The following is a 22,451-nucleotide window of genomic DNA, read 5'->3' on the forward strand; positions in this document are numbered from 1 at the left end:
CATGGATGCATGTCAGTTGCATGTGTGCCTCTTACACTTGCATTCCATGTGCTTGTTGCATTGCATAATGATTGATCATGATTGTAGTAAGGTTGTCATGAGGAACTTGATATTTATTTTGTGGAATGTATCGTCAAAATTATATGAGTGGTTATATGATTATATGCAACTTGATTACATCCTTGTATGTAAGGTTGCATTCTTGGTTGTTTGATTACATGTATTAGTCTTGTAGGTTGGTTACAAGAATTGATTTCTTATGCTCTACTACATGTGTTCATGTGTATCTGAAGTTTATTTTGGCATTGTGTATGCATGTTGATGGTTGCATGTGGGAATGTGTACAATGGTTGTTGTCGTGCATAATGTAATGGTTTGTGAAGTTGATATGGTCATGCATTGATGACTGGACTCTAGCTAGAATGATGTGAATATGGTTAGGTACTCATGTGTTATATGTCTATATGCAGTTGTCATGCATGTATGGTCTTGGTTATAGTTATGCATGAATAGTAGTTCAAGCATGCCTTGTGAAGTCATGGTACGCAATTTAGTTCATCAGGGTGATATTGGTATGTTATGATGCTAATGTGCTGGTTGAGATAGAGCAGGAGATCCAGATCATCATCATGAAGTTGCAGCATTAGCATTTGGGGTAAGAGCACATCATCATACATGTATTGTATGTTGACATGCATGTATGTAAGTTAAGAATTTTTATATGCATTAGGGTTATATACATTAGGTTTATGTACATGGCTTTTGATGTTATGATTACATTCATGATAGATGTTAGTTGATTAGTGTAGTTATATGAACATGTGTCAGATATTCAAGAATGATATCAACCTTTAATTGTATGCATTTTTATTGTTGTTTGACATTAGACAACCTAATTATTAGGTTATATGTTGTTGATGAGCATGATATATAGCTTATTGTTGTTTTATGCTATTAACTTGATGGTTAGGGTTATCTCATTGAGATCTTGATGTTGTAATTTGGATTGGACATATGTGTGATGGTTTTGTTCATTGCATTGAAGATATTGATGTTATATGTATTGTGTTAACGTAGCTTGGACTATGAAAATGGTTATGGTTGCGATATTCAAGTATGAGCTAGCATATTTGTGATTTGGTGTCAACTAATCTAGACTAACCCTACATATGTGATTGTTATGCATAAATGATAATTGTTTATGAGTTAGGATGTGAACATGCTAGTTAGAAATTGTTATGGATATCGTGATCTTATTTATGTTTAAGGTGATGTGTTGAGAATCTATATCGTGCTAACTAGCTTGATTGTGCAGACAAGATAGCCTCCCCTGAGATATAGTAAGGTACGAGTTTTCTTATGTTGTATATTTGGTGCTTGATTGTTTGATTATGTCATCTAGTCAATTTGTTTAACATGGTATGTTGCAAGTTTGTTGAATGTTTGATGAACTGCATAATATGAGTATGTGTTCAAATGATTTGTTGGCATTATGAAACAGGTTTGGCACTATGACACAGGTGTTGTCCTTGATGGAAACTCACTCAGATGACAGATCACAGTTCATGCTCTCAAAATGAAGGAAAAAGGGATATACGTAGGTTCCACTTAACAAAGTCGCGTATACACGCGGGATCGCCGATCAAAAGGCGCGTATGTGTATGCACACACTTTCATGCAAGGAAAAGCGTGTACATGTGGGAAAACTTGTTTTTAGTCCATGGTATTTAGTCCTTGGTATTTGGACCTATGGTTTTGGACCATGGTATCTCGTCCAAAGAATTGAACCTAGGTATTGGGTCCTAGGTATTGGTTCTAAGTGGTTTTGGACCATGGTATTGAGTAAGGCCTAAGACTATAAAAGGGGAAGGAGATCATTAGGCAAAGGCACTCAAGGATTGAATATTTTATGAAGAGAAAGATCTAGAATACTAGTCATTGGGTTATGGTGCATAGCTGCATCTAAATCAAGGAGGAACCTGAGCGCTAGAAGAAGGATATGTTCTATTGATGGTTCAAGATCTTAAGGCTTGAAGAGAAGTATCTTTGTGTGATTTTGATCTGTTATATTTGGTGCATGACTTGATCTATAAATCTGATAATCTGGGTATAAATGATGTTTGGATAATTGAAAAGGGTAAATTATGTTTTATAGATCTGTACATAAGTTCATCATAGCAAAGGCGCATATACACACTGGTTCGGTATTCAAAACAGTGTATACGTAGGTTTGGATTAATACATAAACATATGCACGCAGGTTCTACATATTGAAGTAGTGTACGTCTCATAAAATATACTTTAGCTACTTATGTTTATTGCTGCAGTGTTCTGGGTTCAGGATTGGTTTCTGGTTACTGTTACTGCATTCTGGTTACAGCATTCAGAGAAGTGATTGTTTGATTCAGTTTTGTTTGGTGCAAAGGGGATTGGTTAATGCAGATACATTTGATATTTTGATGGATCCAGTATGAAAATTTATGAGATGTAGTCCCTGGAAGAAAAGAGAATATTGTAGCCTTCTGTAGGTCAGCACCTACGTATTAGTACATTAGCTAGTACAAGAGCTAAGGGGGTTGTAGCTTCCTTCCAGGAGAAGCTGGAGAACGAGAGAAGGTTTTAGCCTTCTGTAGGTAGAAGCCTGTGTACTGGTATAAGACTGCACCAATATAGAAATATTGTAAAAAGAAGTTTCTTATTGAAAGAAGATAGAGACAAATTGCAACAGGTAGTTTTCACCCAGATTGGGTTTCCACCTTATATCTTGTGTTCATGTGCGTGATTTCCTATACTGTTTGTTGCACTAGATTACTGTTTTATGGTTCTAATACACAAATTAAGATCAGCTAACTAAATTAGAAGTCTGCAAGATATACGCGGTTTTCTCTAAACATAGTTGCGTATATACGCAGGTTTAATTAACAGAAGTAGCGTATATCAATTTGGTTATGGAAATGAAAAATTGTTAAATTGCTAATACTGATTCACCCCCCCCCCCCCCCTTCTCAGTATTATTTCCAACAATTGGTATTAGAGTAGGTCCTTCAGAAGAATCTTGATCGCTTGAGGGAAGATCTATCATCATGAACAACTACGAAAAAGAGGCATCCATCAGGCCATCAATCTTTGATGGAAGCAACTTCGTCTATTGGAAGGTAAGAACCACAACCTATCTTCAATCTCTTGGTACAGAAGTTTGGGATATTGTGGAAGGAGAATACACATTTCCTTCAGCAACTCCTATAGATACGATTGGTAAAAAGTAGTATGAAACAAATGCAAAGGCTGTCAATACTCTATTGGGGACTCTATCTCAATCAGAATTCGTCAACGTTATGCAGCTCAAAACCACCAAAGAAATATGGGACAAGATCATTCTAAGTTATGAAGGAGACGATCAGGTAAAACATGCAAAACCACAATCTCTCAGAATTCAATATGAAACTCTCAGAATGCAAAATGATGAAAGTGTGGCTAATTATTTCTTACGTATAGATGATATTTTTAATCGCATGAAAAACTTGGGTGAAGAAATAAAAGAAGTTACTTTAGTTGAAAAGGTTCTAAGATCTTTGTCTTCTAAGTTTGAATCAAAAGTTTCTGCCATAGAAGAAAAGCAGAATCTTCAGAGTATTACTATGTCACAACTACACTAAATCATAACCGCTTTCGAAATGAGAAAATGGGGACCATCAGACAAGAGAGAAGCCGCATTCAAAGCTTCAGGAAAAGGGGAATACAATGAGTCAGGGAATATGTCAGAAGGAGAGGAAGAATCAAACTTTGTCAAGAACCTTCAACGAGGTTCTAGAAGATTCAGAGGTAAGCTACCTTTCAAATTCTTTGCTTGTGGAAGAGTCAGTCACTATGCAGCCAAATGTCCTCATAAAGATAAGCTTGATAAAGGTAAGGAACCAGTTAAATGGAACAGAAAAATAGAACTTAAGTAAGAAGAGTTATTATACACATGAAGACAACGACGGACTTTCAAATAGTGATGAAGATGAACATGGTAATGATTATAGACTTTTGATGGCTTTTGAAGATGATGATTTCTTGGATGCTATAGATGAAGATGATCTCTATGAAGAAATTTCTAAACTTAAAACCTGTTTAGAAGAAAAGAGTATGATAATAGATACTCTGACATTCCAACTTGCTGAAAGGGAAAAACACAATGAAAAGTTAGAATGTGAAATTGTGGGAATTAGAAAAAATATTGAGAAAGCAAAAGCTCTTAATCTTAGATTTGCTAAAGGATCTGAAACTTTAGATGAGATTATCAAAGTGAAACATCCTCCTCTAATCAAGATAGGTCTTGGATATACTGAAGAAGCATCTCAAGCACAGAAGCCATCCACCTCCAAAAGTTATCTTGATGTAGCAAGGAGAAGTGAATAGGTTGACAATCGTCAGTAGAGGCATAAAGCAGATCACCAAGTAAATCGGGATAAATCTACTTCAAGGATGAACAGTAGCTACAACCAACCGTAGGTAAATCATTCTCAATTTGACTCAAGAATGAATGGAAACCACAATCACCTGGTCGGTCGATTTGATAATCGCATGAATTTCTTTAATGGCCAATGTTTTTCATATCATAACTTTGGACACAAAGCTACTCAATGTGTTGCCTACAAAACCATCATGACTCAAGAAGCACGAAATCAAAGGAATGTGACTGGGATCATGAAGAGGACCTACAATAATTTTTCTGCTCTTGAAAATGAAATAGAATGCTCTATTTGTAACAACTTCGGTCACGAAGATTTTGAATGCAAGAGTAAGTTTTGGAAAACATCTCAGAAGGAGCAATCTCCATTGGGTCCCAAAACATGGAGAAAGAAAGAACCACAACTAGAAAGATGTGGTATAGCCTTATATGTGGAAGGATAGGAAAATCAGTGGTACATCGACAGTGGATGTTCGAAGCATATGACAAGCGATAAAGAAAAACTTCGGTCACATAGTGCCTTAAAAAAGGAAAGGAAGGTCTCATTTGGAAATGACACCCCTCCACTCATAAAAGGTAAAGGTTCTGTTCTTTTGAAGGAAAAAGTCAAAGCTGGAAATGTTATGTATGTTGATGGCTTAAAGCATAATCTATTGAGTGTTAGCCAAATGTGTGATCAAGGAAATGAGGTAATATTTCGATCAAATGGATGTATTGTTCGTGAGCTTGATACGGGAGAAACAGTGATCAAAGGCATAAGAAATTAAAATAATTTATACATACTCAAGGGAGGACAACAACAATGCTATCTAAGCAAGAATGATGAACACTGGCTATGGCACAGAAGATTGGGGCATCTAAGCTTCCCTCAGATAAGGAAAGCATGCAAATATCAGGCTGTTCGCGATCTTCCTGACATCAGAATTCTAGACAATACAATATGCAAATCATGTCAGTTTGGTAAGCAAACCAGAACTAATTTCCCTAAGAAGGAAGGATCAGCTAGTAAGCCACTTGAACTTGTCCATACTGATTTATGTGGTCCATCAAGGAAAAATTCACCTCGAGGAGAAGAATACTTTATATTGTTCATTGACGATTTTTCAAGAATGTGTTGGATAGGACTTTTGAAGCATAAAGACGAAGCTTTCGAAAAGTTCAAAGCGTTCAAAGCCTTGGTTGAAAATGAATCATATCGCAAAATCAAATGCCTCAAGTCTGATCGAGGAGGGGAATTTACCTCGAATAAATTTTTCGATTTTTGTGAAGAACATGGAATAAGAAGGGAATTATCTATTGCAAGGACTCCTCAGCAAAATGGAGTGGTGGAAAGGATGAACAGAACGGTTCAACAAATGGCTCGTGCTATGCTTGATGAGTCTGGAACTCCTGCAACCTTCTGGGGTGAAGCTGCATTTGTTGCCATTACTATTCTCAACAAAACAAACGTCCGGGTAAACAATACTCAAACTCCTCATGAACTTTGGTATGGTAAGACTCCTACGGTAAAATACTTCAAAGTTTTTGGAAGTAAATGTTACATCAAAAGGATTGATGAAAATCTTGGCAAGTTTGAACCTAGAGCAGATGAAGGCATTCTCCTTGGTTACTCTTCCCGAAGTAAAGGATATAAGTGTTACAATAAAAGACTTGGAAAAATTGTTGAAAGTATTGATGTGGTGGTTGATGAAGCAGGCGACAATCCAAAGCAGATAAAAACCGAAGATTTTGAAGATGAAGAGGACTATCCTTCAACTTCAAATCAGACTAATAATGAAGAAGAAACCTATGAGGCACCAGAAGAATAGATAAGGGTAGAAGAAAAGACTCCATCTAGGTATGTACAGAAGAATCATCCAGAGACTCAAATTTTGGGGAAGAAAGAGGCATGCATTCAAACAAGAAGAACTATTACAGAAGCTTCAAGCTATCTAGCATTGCTCTGCTCCGTCGAATCACGAAATGTAAGTGAAGCATGCAAAGATGAATGCTGGGTCAAGGCCATGAATGAAGAACTTGAGCATATTGAAAAAAATAACACTTGGGAATTGGTTCCTAGACCTAATGATAAGAATTTCATAGGGACCAAATCGATATTCAAAAACAAGCTGAATGAAAATGGAGATGTTATTAGAAACAAGACCAGACTTGTTTGTAAAGGATATGCTCAACAAGAAGGTATAGACTTTGAAGAAACTTTTGCACCGGTTGCTAGACTTGAAGCCATAAGAATGTTCCTTGCTCTTTCTAGCTTTCAAAGTTCAAAGTATACCAAATGGATGTGAATTCTACCTTTCTAATTGGAGACTTAGAAGAAGAAGTGTATATTGAGCAACCAGATGGATTCATCCTTGGAGATGATCCAAAACTTGTATGCAGACTCAGAAAGGCTCTCTATGGTCTTAAACAGGGTCCAAGGGCTTGGTATTATCATCTGGACAAATACCTCCATCAACAAGGTTTTTCAAAAGGATCAACAGATAACAATCTTTATATAAAAATTGACAATGATAATTGCTAATACTTGTTGTGTATGTTGATGATATCATCTTTGGTAGCAATGAAGAATCCATGAGTCAAAACTTTGCTTTGGTGATGCAGAAAGAATTCGAAATGTCCCTACTTGGTGAGCTCACATATTTTCTTGGTTTGCAAGTCCAACAAAACAAAGACGGTATCTTTCTATCACAAACCAAGTACCTCAAGCAGATCTTGAAGAAATATGGCATGGACGATTCAAAACCAGTATGTACCCCTATGGTAACAGGATGCAGCCTCAGCGCAAATGATGAATCAGCAACAGTACATCAACCAACATCACACCTTCAGGCAGTTAAAAGGATTTTCAAATATCTTCAAGGAACACAAAACTATGGCTTATGGTATCCTAGAGATACATATCTCACACTTCATGCATATACAGACGCAGATTGGGCAGGAAGCGTGGATGAAAAAAAAATCACTAGTGGTGGTACATTATTTATGGGTTCCAGATTAGTATCTTGGTTCAACAAGAAACAAATTTCAATTGCATTCTCTACAACTGAAGCAGAATATGTGGCTGCTGCATTTTGCTGCACACAACTCCTTTGGATGATGCAAACATTGCAAGACATTCAAATCACTTGTACTCCACCTATCTCCATTTTATGTGATAATACAAGTGCAACCAGTATTTCAAAGAATCTAGTCATGCATTCAAAGACAAAGCACATACCTATCAAATACCATTTTCTGCGGGAACAAGTGCTTGAACAAAAGGTCAAATTGGAGTATGTTCCTTCCAAGGAATAGGTTGCTGATATATTTACCAAAACACTGCCCAGGGAGACATTTGAATACCTCAGATAGAAGCTAGGAGTAGTTGATGCATCATCTTGCTGTTGAAACTTATCTGTTTCAGAGAAAAGTGGTTGTACGCGAGTTTCATGAGGAGCATTCGCGTAAATACGTTGTTTCTGTGGATACAGTCGCGTATATGTTGATTTGAAGAAAAACAGTGGGCCAGACTCAGGATGAAAAGAGTCTGATATGGGTCTGACAAAGACCATCTGGCATAGGTTTAGGGGGAGCATATACTTCTAATAATGCATTGTTGACATTATCTTAGAAGATCTTGGTTCAATTGCACAGTGGTTTTTGGTTTCAAGTGGAACAGGTGTAGAGGGAGAACATGGTTGCTGGTGTGAATGATTGACAGATGCTGCTGATGATAGTTGTTGATGACTATCATAGTCTTGTTTTAAATATTTTGTCTCTATTTCATGTATATCTTTTATCATAAAGGTCATGTAACGACCTATTTTGTTTCCCCACTATGCCTTGGATGGATGATGCAATGCTCTTGCTTTATCATGTATAAACTTTTGGTGTATCCCCACTTGGTTGGGTGGATGAGTCAATATTGGTACATCCCCACTTGGTTGGGAGATGTATGTATGTATAAGTCTTTGATGATAGGAAGGTCATTTATGATGCATAGAGTCATGTTCTTTCTTTTAGAACATCTTTTTGCAGACCTTGCCTACAGTCAGGGGGAGCATGGACAGCACAATAGAGCAAAAATTCCAACGTGTACTCAGGGGGAGCATAACCCTTTGCCCTTGATGACAAAGGGGGAGAATGACTTTGAGTGACTTGGGGTTGCCATCAAGTCCAAAGGGGGATATTTTTGGCATTATGACACAGGTTTGGCACTATGACATAGGTGTTGTCCTTGATGGCAACTCACTCAGATGACAGATCATAGTTCAGGCTCTCAGAATGAAGGAAAGAGAGATATACGCAGGTTCCACTTAACAAAGTTGCGTATACACACAGGATCGTCGATCAAAAGGCACACATGCGTATGCAAGCACTTTCATGCAAGGAAAAGCGCGTACATGTGGGAAAACTTGTTTTTAGTCCATGGTATTTAGTCCTTGGTATTTGGACCTATGGTTTTGGACCATGGTATCTCGTCCAAAGTATTGAACCCAAGTATTGGTTCTAAGTGGTTTTGGACCATGGTATTGAGTAAGGCCTAAGACTATAAAAGGGGAAGGAGATCATTAGGCAAAGGCACTCAAGGATTGAATATCTTATGAAGAGCAAGATCTAGAATACTGGTCATTGGGTTATGGTGCATAGCTGGATCTGAATCAAGGAGGAACCTAAGCACTAGAAGAAGGATATGTTCTATTGATGGGTCAAGATCTTAAGGCTTGAAGAGAAGTATCTTTGTGTGATTTTGATCTGTTATATTTGGCACATGACTTGATCTATAAATCTGATGATCTGGGTATAACTGATGTCTGAATAATTGAAAAGGGTAAATTATCTTTTATAGATTTGTACGCAGGTTCAGCATAGCAAAGGCGCATATACACGCTGGTTCGGTATTCAAAACGACATATACGCAGGTTTGGCTTAATACAAAAGCGTATGCACGCAGGTTCTACATATTGAAGTAGCATACGTCTCATAAAATATGCTTTAGCTACTTCTGTTTATTGTTGCAGTCTTCTGGGTTCAGGATTGGTTTCTAGTTACTATTATTGCATTCTGGTTACAGCATTCAGAGAAGTGATTGTTTGATTCAGTTTTTTTTGGTGCAAAGGAGATTGGTTAATGTAGATACATTCGATATTTTTATGGATCCAGTCTGAAAATTTATGAAACGTGGTTGCTGGAAGAAAAGAGAAGGTTGTAGCCTTCTGTAGGTCATCACCTACGTACTAGTACATCAGCTAGTACAAGAGCTAAGGGGGTTGTAGCTCCCTTCTAGGAGAAGCTGGAGAATGAGAGAAGGTTGTAGCCTTCTGCAGGTAGAAGCCTACGTACTGGTATAGACTGCAACAATACATAAATATTGTAAAAAGAAGTTTCTTATTAAAAGAAGATAGAGACGAATTGCAGCAGGTGGTTTTCACCCACATTGGGTTTCCACCTTATATCTTGTGTTCATGTGTGTGATTGCCTGTACTGTTTACTGCACTTGATTACTGTTTTATGGTTCTGATACACAGATTAAGATCAGCTAACTAAATTAGAAGTCTGCAAGATATACGCGGTTTTCTCTAAACACAGTTGCATATATACACAGGTTTAATTAACAGAAGTAGTGTATATTAATTTGGTTATGGAAATGAAAAATTTTTAAATTGCTAATACTGATTCACCCCCCCCCCCCCTTCTCAGTATTATTTACAACATGATTTTGTCTTAAGATGATTGTACTGACACATATATGTTGAGACTGTTGATATGTACTTGAGTATAGTAGGTGATACTTGTAGCATTGTGTCTAAGGAATATGAGTTGACGATGGATTATAACATGATTGTTATTATTGGTAAAGGTTGATTTAAATTTTTTATATATGATTATTTTGATCTTTAGAACGTTAGACTGACATGTGTGAGAAAGTTGTAGGGAAACATGCTTGTTATTAGCGTGACAAGGTAACAATTGATGTGCCTATATAACTAACAATTGGGTGATGTGACAGTACTAGTAAGCCTCGATTGAAAACAAGTAAAAATGTAAAAGGAAGGAACTGGAGAAGAATTCATTTGGCTATGTTTGAAAACCCTAATTTCAAATGAATGAGTGTTTTTCATATAGGAAGTCTTCTTAACTTTGATTTTGTCTGACATTATGTGGATATGTGCTAGACTCTTGAACATGTGCTTGACAGGTACATTAGCTAGAGGTGTATTTATCAAGGGGATTGGAGTCCCTTGAGAGATGGTGTGGATGTGTTCAATTTCAAGCAATGTGTGTAGCACAAAAAGATAAGGTAACGGGTGTATTACTATGTTTATTTATGCACTAACAATTATGTGTCTATGATAGTGTGATGCAGGGAGTTGCATGACAAAGAAATTTCCATAAAATTTTGAAGAAGGCCCTGGTTGAGCTTTCCTTGGGAACCATGGAGGTTGATTCATTGTGTCTATGGTTAGTCTTATATTTTTGGTATTTTTCAATTGTTGTGCTTGATTTGCGATTTTGCATGTGTCTGGTGCATAGCTATACCACTTTGTTGTGGTGTCGTATCATTAATGGTTTTCATGGTTTTCTTCTTGTTTATTTCTTGGCTTGCCTTCATGTTTTGAGTCTTGGGAATTGGTTTGGGGAATAGGAAGTTAATGGAGCTTTGAGTGAGCTGTGTGGTACCCAAAAGGTAATGTAAGACTCAGATGAAGCTATGTGCATGAGTAAGCGTAGCAGAAGGTAAGACTATGACATTCGGTTGGATTGGTTGGTCCATAGTGGTAAACGGACGGTGGCAGTACAAACATGTGAAAGGTAACTAGAAAAGGTACAGTAAGTGGATCTGAGGTGTCGTATGCCTTTTCTATGTTGGGAACGATTGTTCTCATGTGCATGAATAAAGGAAGTTATCTTAACCTAGACTTCATGTTATCTGGTAATTATGTTATGATCATGAATATGATGATGTTTATATAGGTATACATGTATGTATGTATGTTGTTGTCTACCAGGATGATGATAGTTTTATGCTAATGATTATATATGTATGTATATATGTATCTATGTCACTATCTCATAGGGTTGTCAGGGATCATTCTTGTTGAGGAATGATTTCTTATGTAGGTGAATGGCATGAAGAAATTCTTGGTTCATGAGGAATCAAGTGGGAAGAGTAGCCTGACAAATATACAAGGTCATCATATCGTTATGATTTATATTATGTGATTATATTATGTCTATGTTATGGACATGCTATACAAAGGGATACATCAACAAAATTAAAGCAATGTGGTATGCGACATGTTGGGACAAGCATGGATAAGACACTGGAAGCAAGGTTGCTTGGTAAAGACAATGTGGTTTTTTATGTGGGGTACTATTGTTGTGCACATGTTGCATATGTGATGTTATGTGCACGTAGTGTTGTGCGGATATTGCATATGTAGTGCTATGTATAGATGGTGCCATGTAGATGTTGGATATGTGGTGTTGTGTACAAATGATGCTATGTACATGTTGGATATGCATTGTTATGTACAGGTGGTTTTGCATGCATGTTGTACATGTGGTGCTATGTACATATGGTGTTATGTGCATGATTGTATAAGTGGTTTTGTGTTCATGTGTTGTTGTGTACATGTTGTACAAGTGGCGTGTGTGCATGTGGCGTTGTGTACATGTCGTGCATGTGGCGTTGTGTACATATGGTGTCGCATACATGTCATGCGTGTGGTATTGTCTACATGTGGTATTGTGTGCAGGTTTTACAGTGGTGCAGTGTACATGTGGTGTTGTGTACACGTTGTGTAGGTGGTGTCGCGTACATGTGATGTTGTGTACACGTTGTGTGGGTGGTTTCAGTGTACATGTGGTACATATGGTACTAGTGTAGATGGATGTGCATGGTGTTGTATGACATGTGTAGTTGTATGTATGTGATGAACACTATGTGTATGTGCACATGGTTGAGGAGAAGGCACAAAGTCTTTTTTTGGTGTGGAAATTGATCTAGAGTGCGCACGGAATAAAGACAAAGGTAGAAGCTAAGGATTGATGACAGGATAAGTATCAACATTTTATTTCAGTTTTATTATGCATGTGATTTATGACTATGGTATATGATGATTATATGTGATCTATGATTCTGGTTTATGATGGTTACATGTGATTTATGATGTTGATCTATGATGGTTGTGTTTTGAGCTAATCATATGTGATATTTTTATACATGATGTTTTGATCAAACAGTTAGTTTGACTTGTTGTGACAGGAAGCGAACAGGATTGCAAGTGTGCCTTATTGGCAAACTACCAATGAGCTATGATTTGAGGTTATTTTGATTTATTTGAATATAATGGAAATTATGTGCTTGGAACAGGAATGCATGAACATACTTGTTTTTTTCATTGAAATCGATTGCAAGAATTGGCAGCAACAAGAAAAGAAATTGCAACATGCAATAGTGTGTTGGTAAAGTACTTCAGGAGCAAGGCCATTGTGGGACACTAGTACGGAATAGTGTCCATTGATTTCCATGAACATGTTATGATCGGTATGATGGTTTTGAGGCAGATATATTACTTGATTGTTGATCTTCTGATGTGAGAAAGCATTGCCAAGGGATGGATCGCCTGAGATAGGGCATTCCGGGGAACTTGGAAGGTGAGTGACTGCACGGAAGGGGGTGACCGAATTTCCCAAGGGACTATGTAGTAGAGAAGGGAAGGTCACATATATATATTTTTGGTCATTAGCATTTCCAGATGGAATCAAATGCACATTGGGAGTGCACGCTAGAAAAATGAGTCGGTAATTGTTCACTAAGGGGACAAGTGGTGCAAGATTGTAGCATTGGACATTGGATGCAGCTTTGACTGTGACAATGGCATTTGGACTTCCTAGCAAGGAGGTGAATCCTGGTACTACTTTTGAGGGTGGAGATGTGATCCTCTGGATTCCCATGTTGATTGACACAGACATTGTATCCTTTTATTTTCCGGTTTAGAAAATGTACATATGTGTATATGTGGTTATTGTAAATATTGTAATGAGTTGTTTTATAAAGATCCAATATGATGTATGATTGTTATATGGTCATGTTTTCATGATATTTTTCTTTTGGGCAGGTCTTTCATTGTAAATACTGCAACGAGCTAAGTTATAAAGTTGCATGGGCAATGTGTTTTCTTTTCAATGGTTTTCCTGAGGTGATGGTGTGGTTTAACACCAAGGACGGTCTTCCCTAAGGGGGAGGATTCTATAGCAGCACTGGACAAAAGTTCATGTAATAAAAGTTAATAAAGGAAAAATAAGACCACGGTTAAGGGACTCTTATTCCAAGTTGAATGTTGGGTAAATATATCCTAGTGGGCATCACTAGATGCATGTTTTGGCTCAGGAAAATTACAAAGGATAAGGCAAAGGCATTAAAAGGCAAAATTGAATTTTTGGCACATTTAATTATGAAAATAAAGGAAATTAGGAGAAACATAAGGTGAAAGGTAGCAGGTTACATGTGAGGAGGAAATTGAAGGAAAATAATGGAAAATGAAGAAAATAGAGGTCTCATTAATAAAAAAGGATTTTGAGGACCAGTTGGTAACCTTTCTTCAGTTCAAGTTTGGAGCTCTCTCATTATTCTCTCTCTCTCACTCTTGGTCACTTAGAGCTTTCTTGGAGCACTCTAGCTTTGGATCAAGGAAGGGAAAAAAGCAAAGGGAAAGGAAGGAAATCAAGGATCAAGGAAGGAAAAGCAAGATCAAGCAGCTTTAGCAGGAATACTTGTAGGTAACCTTTTTCATGTGTGATTTCCTAGTTGGTTTGGACATGAATGGATTTGCATCTTGGTGTATGGTTCTCTTGCTATCGGTGGCATAGTTTTTCCGGGTTATGGTAGTGGTTTTTAGCCTAGCCTTTCCTTTTTCTAGATGCCACAGTGTTGGAATGTTTAATTCAGTTTTTGAGCTTTGGTTTGTCAGATGGATTTCAGAATCTGGGGCAGATGTGGTCTCAAGTTTCATTCCCAAAGGCCTAGGAATCCCTTAACCAGTTTTAGCGGGATACACAATAAAGCCCGAGGGAGAAGTCTCGATTTAGGGCCTAATGATTCGGGTTTGGATTGCAGTAAAGAATGAAAGAACAGTCTCAGTTTAGGGCCTATTTATTCGGGATTGGATTGCGGTAAAGCCTGAGAGACAAGGAGACAAAAAATCCTCAAGGATAGTGATGGATTCCAGATGGAATTACAAGTTCGGTTCGGTTGTGATCAGAACACCGGGTTTGGTGTGATCATGGTTTGATGAGGGTGGAGGTGGTTTAACCTTTGGATTACCTTGGTTTTTCTTAGATTGGTTGTTCTATGAGATCTCACATTCATGCTTGGAATATGGCACGGGGGTGACTGGCTGAAAGAGAGATTTAGTTCAGCCATGTCTATGGTCGGGTGGTACGTGGAAGTCCCAAACCTGGTCGGATTTGCCTATGATTAATAAAAGCTAATTTCTTTTACATTTTCACTTGTTTATATGCGGATTTAATGGTTTTCATATCTGTGATATTTATATGGTTTTATGCTATAAGCATAGTTATGTGATTGTTTCATGTTATGGTTATTTCATGTATTTACTTGTATTTGCTAAATGGATGGATGCAAGACCTAATTGATGTTATAAAAATTCAATGGAGAAGGTGGTGATCCTTTTGGTTATGTTTCATAAGTTCTTTCAGGCATTCATGCTTTATATTTTATCCTAGAACTGTAGGTGTCATTGATACCAAGTGTTTGATAGAATGTCAAACCCGGTTTGGGATGCTCAAGCCTAGTCCCGAGGTTGAATTTTATTTTTTTTATATTTTCATCATGTCTGTGATGGATTCTAGAGGTTGTGACAAGTTTTGGACATAGGTTGGGATTTTGGGCTAAACAAGTGGCTCAAATCTCGGGGAAGATGGCATAGGTTTGCTGAAAAGAGTCCAGGGATGCTGGCACATAGGCTTGTGAGAGTGAATTTGGATTATGGACATTGTCATGCCTATAACATGAGAGAGACCATGGGGTAAAAGGCTTGAAACATCAGTGGGACTCAGGGACAAGATGTATGAGTGGTTGACATGTCTCCTTAGGGTGTTGGTGCTGATGTGGATGGGTTTTTTTGATATGTTTTGTCGATTCCATTTCCTTAAGGTCACCCAGGAAATTTATTCCCATATAGTGACCTCTTTCGTCGCATGTTTACCTCGGCTGGTTGCTTGCTTGGGTGGACTGTTTAGTCAATTTAGTGTCCTAAATTGCTTGCATAAATTATCAATCGAGGTTTTTAAGCTGATGAAGTGTAGTGCACTATATGTGCTTAGTTAACCCTTCCTACTTTGTTGTTTTGTATTTTTATATTGTTTTGGGGGTTTTTGTTCTTTGATTCCTAATGATGTGCAATCTGCACTATGAGAAACTGAATCTAAACTCCCTAAAGGTGAACCAAGAGCTAAAACTAGTCAAAATATAATTTAAAAGAAGGAAAAATAAAACCTTTGTCCTATCTTCTCATTAATCCTAAGTTATGAATCTAATTCTTAAAATTAAAAGGTGAAGTTATAATGCATGTTGAAATAAATACAGAGAATGAAATCAACTTAAGTACTTCTAGTTACTCTAACCTTCAATTTTGAAAGATAACCTTCTTGAGATGGAATACAAGTAACTTTTTGTACTTTATGATCTTGAGAATTAAATGAAAACATGCAGAAGGTAACTGACTAATTTCAACCATTGTGCGAAGTGAATGTGTAACCATTTAGTTTAGGACGGGTATCAACTTGAAATGGTGATCAAAAACATTCATTAACGCAGTGTATTGACAATCTGAACTAAAAAATAAATACCAAAAACAGTGAGTAAACTAGTCAACAATGCATTCTCATTACTTCAACCTTACTCTATTTAGAAACAAAATCGTTTTCTTTCATGAAATGTGTTGGAGAAACAAGACTGCACAATTGATTTTTAACATTATGCTATTGATCAAAACTAAAAGAAATCAAACTAAAATAAATCAACCTAAGTTAGAAATACTGCTAAAAGCAAATGGTGAAATTAAAACTAAACAGAAAACAAATGGAAATAAAACCTCCTTCAGTGCAGGGGCCCTCTGCAACTGACTGGGTTGAGCTGCTAACTAATTGAAAATTCTCTTTCAAACGATCATTGGTCAACACATGATTTTATATTATAGACAGGAACAAAGTCCAAAAATACAGAGCTGAAAGTCTGAACTTAATACATCAAAATCTTCGAACCCCTCTCGGTTCTGTACAACCAGTATTTAAAAGGAAATAATCATAACTGTCTTTGAGGAAAACTAGCTACAGGTGGCATATATGTATCACAACAAGACTGCGTAAATGTCTGATTAGCTACAGGTGACTTGAATTCGAGCAAGATGTTTGCATAGAACTGTTAACACAGGTGGCTAATTCGAGTTAATGCTGCAATAGAACTGTTGGATTTATTGACTAACCACGAAAGAGTAGACAAAGAGTCCTATTGCTTCCGGGTATCATATGTTTGACTCCACCTTTGAATATGGTCTTGAGCTTGCTTTCTTATCGATTTGGGCTAAGTAACTAGGATACAATCCAAGTGGAGACGATTCTAGAGATGCCCATGTGGTCAGTTTCTTTAGTTGACACCTGGAACCTGCCAGACCATGGAAGTAGATACGGAATACATAGTTAGCGACAGAATAGGCTGTGTTCTGTAGCTAATTTGCAAAAATTTATTCAAATAGCAAAAACATAAAAAAATAATTTGTCAATCATTTAATGCCCTCCTTAAGACAAAATCTATCATTTATCATTGATAGGGATCTGTAATCTTATGAAAAATCAAGGAAAAGAAGTGAGAAAAGTTGTCAAGGAGAGGGTAATTCTGAGGTTCAACATACCCCCACTACAAAATCATTGCATGTCCCCGTGCAATTTGCCAAAAACATGAATTCTTCTTTCCTATTGTATTTGCTCAGACACCTCTACTAGTACATCTAATTTTATTCTTTTGAGAGAGTCAATTAGAGGTTCTTGTGGATTGACAGAGGGTTCTGGATTGGCTGAGGATTCTGGATCCATTGAGGCACTTTTCTTCTCCAGTGATTCTATATAATCATATATTTGTTGCTGCACTGGGTCTATGCCTGGAGATCCTCTGCTGGGGCTGCCTTCGAAATACTGTTCAGGAGAATTTTGAGGACTATGTGTAGATGGAACATTATCAAGAGATGGTACTGGGGTTTCTTCTTCTAGATTTATGAAATGTTTTCCGTTTGATGATATCTTCTTTACCATACCTCGGAGTCTAGAGCTCCTTCCAACTGTAGAGGGCTTACGTTCTCCTCCTTTGTACCCTTTTTCTCCTTTCCTATCTTTTCTTTTCTCTTGATTTGTTTCCTAATCTCTATCAATTTTTTAGAGATTGATTGTTCATCATCTTGTTGTAATGAAGATTCAGGTTTGTTTCCATTAATTCCACCAGCTTTCTTTTTGATCTTCCCTTTTTGCTTGATTTGCTCCTTAATCTCTGTTAATTTTTCAGAGACTAGCTCTTCATCATTTTTCTGTGTTGAGGACTCAGGTTTGCTTTGAATGGTTATACCGGTCTTCTTTCTCCTACTCCTTCTGACATTACCCTCTTCAGGTGATTCTGGTGCCTCTTGGAAATATTTTCTTATCAAGAAATTTTCCCAAGTATCTCCTATTCTTTTCAAATGAAACTCAACCAGTATCTTTACCAACCCATGATGGTACATGGTTGTGTCTATGAATTCTATTTTCTTTTGTACATTTGAATCCATCCTTCTTAAACTATTTAGCAGGAAGAAAGGGAGATTGATTTCTCCATTTTCTAGAAATTTTATCAATAAATGTATATGATAGACATCAATGCACCTGAATCTCCCCTCACAGGTAATGAATTTCTGTAATATCAAAAGCATGCTTCTCCATTTACTTTTAAGTGTTGAAATAGGAATTCCTTTTCTAAACACAGAGACATCCATACCTAGGTTCCTGAGGATTACTTTCCATGATTCACTGTGGAATTCCTTTTTTTGAACCATCTTTCACCATATCTTGGTAATTCTGTAGCCTCCACTATGTAAGATTATGTTACTGCAAACTTAATGTCTCCAATTTCTACTTTAGTTCCATCAAATGATCTAGCAAAATATTTTGTGATCTCTTTGTGGAAGCCATCAAAAGTTTCAATGAAATTGAGCCATCCAGCCTTCTGCAACATCTCCTTGAGTTGTGGGTATCCATCCATATATTTTCTCCTACTGGCTCTGTCTTGACAATGAGTCCCATGGCTTCTGTTTTGCAAAATTTCTTAACCTTCAGAATTACTCTCCTAGTCTATGAAATGGACTGACTGCGGGTATGGTGAAAAAGAACTACGAGTTTGTGTGGAATAAGTAGAAGGTGAGGGTTTGGAGAGACGTGGATACGTTGGTCACATCGTAGTCTTGACCTTTAAAAGATGGAGTTATTAGGGACCGTTTAGGTACAGAGTATGCAGAGTGTAGCAGATGTGGTATGATGAAGTTATTATGGACCGTTTGGTACCGAGTATGGAAGATGTGGCGAATATGTGGTATGATGAAGTGGCAATCAAATCAAATGATGACTCGTTAAAGATACATACAATTATTCATATTATGCATGCCTTATGTTTTTAACTTGCTGTTTGAAATAAATTTTGCATTTTACTTTAGAACTTAACCTTTTTCTTGATAACACTTTTGGTGTTGTTCCATAGGTACTTTTTAGCATGTTTGGTCTCCAAAACTTGATTCTTCAATTTCCTGCATTCATGATTTATTTGTGAGCTGTACAATTGTGCCAGAGCTGATAAGTAAGTTGTAGTTGCAGAATTAGATTAGTTGCGGAATGGAATCAGCTGCAGAATGTGAAAAGAAGGAAAAGTGAAGTATGGCTTATGGAATATGAGTGTAAAAATGAAATGGAAATGGGTTATGATAGTGAGATGGAATGAGATGTAAGATAAAATGGGAAATAGGGTGAAATGGAGTAAAACTGTAAAAATAAAATGTAAATGAAATATGACAGTGAGATGAAATGGAACTGTAAAATAAAATGAAAACAAAATGAGATGGAATGAGACTATGAATTTGCAGACTCTAAACTGCAAATGAATGTAGCTTTTTGTCACTACTTATTACAGAAAGGAAATGGAAAATATAGGATGTCAGAAATCTCTGATTTTCACCCTGTATTTTCTGTATAAGTATGCCAATCAATTATTGGTTTTCAAACTCATACAAATTTATTTTTTTTTCATTTTTTTTAGGAAAAATAAAGGCTAAGTTAGTGGAGAAGAAGAATTCTTCTTCACTAGATTCATCTCAGAGTTATTCTGAAAAATCTTAATGAACTCCTCTCTTGAAATTGGTTTTTGATATATCTTCAACCGATGACCATTCACAAGGAGAGGTATTTTGCTTCCATCTATTGTCCTTATCCTTACTACTCCATTATTAAACATTTCTTCAATCTATATGGCCCAAACCAATGAGTCTGAAACTTCCCTTGAAAATCTTTGAATTTTGAATCGAACAAAAGTTCCATTTATCCTGCTTGAAACTTCTTCTCCTTGATATATTTATCATGCCATTTAGCCCTTTGTTGTTGGACTATACTGGTTCTTTGAACTGCATCTTGCTGATTTCATCAAGCTCATTGAGTTGCTCCAATCTATGTTTCTGTGATTCTGATAAATCCAGTCCCAATTGGATTGCCATCTTGAAGGTTTTGATTTGAAACTCGATAGGGAACAAGACTTGTTTCCCATAAACAAGTTCATAGGGTGTGTGTCCCGTTGTGTTCCTTCATGTAGTTCTATAAGCCCATAAGGCTTCAGGAAGCCTTTTTGCCCAATCTCTTCTATGTAGATGCATAGTCTTAGTGAGAATTCCTTCAATCACCTTATTTGTAGATTTAACTTGACCATTTTCTTTTGGATGATAGGGGTAGATTTCCTATGTTTGATCTTGTAATCTTCCATAAGACTTTTCACCATTTTAGATGTAAATTGAGATCCCTGATCTGTCACAATTTCTCTTGGAACACCAAAATGAGTGAAGATGTCCTCAAAAAGAAAATTAACTATAGATTTTTCATTAGCAAAAGGTAATGCTTTAGCCTCTACCCATTTAGTGACATAATCAATGCATAGCAATATATACTTCTTTTGCTTAGATGGGTGATTAATTGGTCCAACAAAATCCAAGGCCCATTTTTCAAAAGGTTCAATGAGTACCTGAATTTGTAGTGGCATTTCATTTGAAGAAGCAGGTTTTCCTACCCTTTGGCAGCTGTCACACCTCTTGACATATTATTTGGCATCTTTGAAGATGGATGGCCAATAATATCCTAAAGAAAGGATTTTATAGGCTGTCCTCTTGTCAGCAAAGTGTCCACCACACAGTTCATCATGACATGCCTTAAGAATCTCAGGCATTTCATCTTTCCTAACACATCTTCTAATCATGAGATCTGGACCTGTTTTATACAATTCATTAGTGATCCATGAGTATCTTGCACTTATTTCAATGATTTTTCTTTTCTCTCTAGGAAACAAATGTGAAGGCAATTTCCTTGTGACTAAGTAATTGGGAATTTTTGCAAACCAAGGGGTCTGAGTAGTCACTACAAAAAGATATTCATCAAGAAACTTATCTTCAACCAGAGTGTCATCTTTGATATTTTGAATTCTGGACAAGAAATTAGTAACTGTGTTTTGTTTTCTAGGTCTATCTAGCACAGTAATATTGAATTCTTGCAAGAGTAATAGCCATCTTGTAACTCTGCCATTAGTAATAGGTTTATTCATTAAGTATCTAATTGCAGAGTGATCTGTAAGAACAAAGGTTTCATAGCCTATTATATAATGTCTGAGCTTTTTGATGGCATGAAAAACAACTAAAAATTCCTTTTCAGTTACAGTATAATTTAACTCAATGGGAGTCAAATTCTTACTTGTATAGTAGATGGCATAGGGAATCAAATATTTTTGTTCGAACACAGCTCCCAGAGTTGTATCTGAAGCATCTGTTGAAATGTGAAAAGGTAGTTTCCAATTTGGACCTCTCAAGATGGGTGCTTTAGAATTTTTTGCTTTTAAAGTCTCAAATTCTAACTGGCAATCAGGATTCCAATTGAATTCACAATCCTTGGTGAGTAATTTTAAGAGTGGGGATGCTATTTTAGTGAACTTTTCTATAAATTGTCTATAGTATCCTGTAAATCCTAGAAAACTTCTAACATCCTTTTGACAATTTGGAATTGATAATTTAAAGATGATTTCAACTTTAGATTTATCAACTTTAATTCCATCCCCTGAAATGTGATGTCCTAAAACAATCCCTTTTGTAAACATCATAAAACATTTTTCATGGCTTAGTGAAAGGCTTTCTTCCTTACATCTTTTATGAACTTTTTCCAAATTTTCCAAAGCTTCTTCAAATGTATTCTCATATACTGTAAAGTCATCCATATATACCTCTATACAATCATGTATTAGATCAGAAAAAATTCCTAGTACTGCTCTTTGGAATGTTCCAGGTGCATTACATAATCCAAAAGGAAGTACTTGGTAGGCATAGGTTCCCCATGGACAAGTAAATGTGGTTTTATCTTAATCTTCAGGTGCCACCTGAATCTGATTATAACCACTAAAACCATCCAAGAATGAGAAATACTTCTTACTTGCTAATGTATCTAACACTTGATCTATAAAAGCAAAGGAAAATGACCTTTAAGGGTAGCTTTATTCAATTCTCGATAATCAATGCACACCCTCCATTTACCATTCTTTTTAGGCACAATCACTAAAGGGGAAACTCATTGGCTGTCTGAAATTGGGTAAATGAAGTTTACATTCAGCAGTTTTTGCAGCTCTTCTTTCACAATTTCCCTAAGATTTGGATTCATCCTTCTTTGAGGTTGTCTGATA

Source organism: Pinus tabuliformis, chromosome 3_1, assembly GCF_031772625.1.
Source record: "Pinus tabuliformis cultivar Carrire ecotype Pingquan chromosome 3_1, CPIR1, whole genome shotgun sequence".
Lineage (NCBI taxonomy): Eukaryota > Viridiplantae > Streptophyta > Pinopsida > Pinales > Pinaceae > Pinus > Pinus tabuliformis.